Consider the following 1,402-nt stretch of genomic DNA (forward strand, 5'->3'; position numbering starts at 1 on the left):
AAAGAGGTTTGAAAACATGGAATTCACTCAACTGCTGGTAACTGTTTTTCGCACTCTTCATCGCCTTGATCTTCAGAACTTACTTCATATACTTTGTCAATTGAGAAGCATCAACATTCCTTACTCAAATCCCACAATCCTTAGGAATCTCTAATCTCGCCATTGTCATCTCATTACATAAATTAAAGCAAATACATGTGAGTTCTTACCTTGGTGTATCGATCAGTGGCATATGGACTCTCTTCAGGCCAATACATTCTTCATACATCTCATTTCCTCTCCCTTTTCTCACTTCCAAAGGATTTTTTTTTTGTCTAATCAAAGATGTAAGTGAATACCGGGGTCATTGGTAATTTACCTACCCCTCACTTCCAAGCTTTGTGTGATCATTTGACTCAATAGTAGAATAATGGGGTCACGGGTAATTTACCTATCCCTCTAAACTGATCAAAATCATCTCATCTTTTATTTTCTTCTTTTTATTTTATCTCTCTTTTTTTTTTAAGTACCGAAGGGAAGAGAGAGGGAAGACATACCTTGAAAAATTTCACTGTCTTGTATGACCGGAAGAAGAAATCTAGTCCACTGATCTCAAACCCCAAAGCAAGAGATTAAGTCTGGTTAAAATCTTGATAAAAGTTGAGACAACGTTAGTTAAACCAGATATCCTTTGGATAAGAGCTTTTAGGATTGTTGATACAGCTCATAGTCTTTTCTAAACTTCAGTTCTGAGATCAAGCATAATCAAGATTCATAAAAGTGTTAGCCAAATAACAGAAACCATTAGTTAGAGATCCTAATTCCAAAAAGAAAAAAAAAAATTAAAAATTTTAAAAATTTGACTCAAAAATATGGTTTTGACAGACACAACTCACACTCAAGAAAGAAAACATAGTTAGTACTAATCTCCCCCAGACTTAAACAACATTGTCCCCAGTGTTATCAAGCCTAAGATTGATCAAGAAAGAAAAATCAAATTGAAAAAGTAGTGAAATAATGAACCAAATACGTGTTACCGAAGTGTTAGCCGTTGTGTCGACCGATGCAACATCGTCCATGTCCGACTCCGAATCCTTCTTAGTTGCATGTTAGTTGTGTGTTTCTCATGAAAGCCAGCTCTGTTAAGAATCACTCAAACACAACATTTAAATTCAACATGATAGATAATGGTTCATCATGCAATACAAGTTCAATCTGAAACAAATGACAAACTGACTCAAGGAAAAATAAAAATGACTCAAAGTGAAAGAGAAAAAGGATAAAATAAACCGTAAACAGAAGTAGGATCAATCCTCAAGATCAACATCACTACCACTCGCTCCACCAAGGGGAGGAGAACGTGATCTGCGCCTAGTGGGACGGACGCAGCCACACCGAGACAATCGAGCAATCGCGTTCCAGA

The sequence above is a fragment of the Camelina sativa genome, chromosome 7 (genome assembly GCF_000633955.1).
Source record: "Camelina sativa cultivar DH55 chromosome 7, Cs, whole genome shotgun sequence".
NCBI classification, from domain to species: Eukaryota; Viridiplantae; Streptophyta; class Magnoliopsida; order Brassicales; family Brassicaceae; genus Camelina; species Camelina sativa.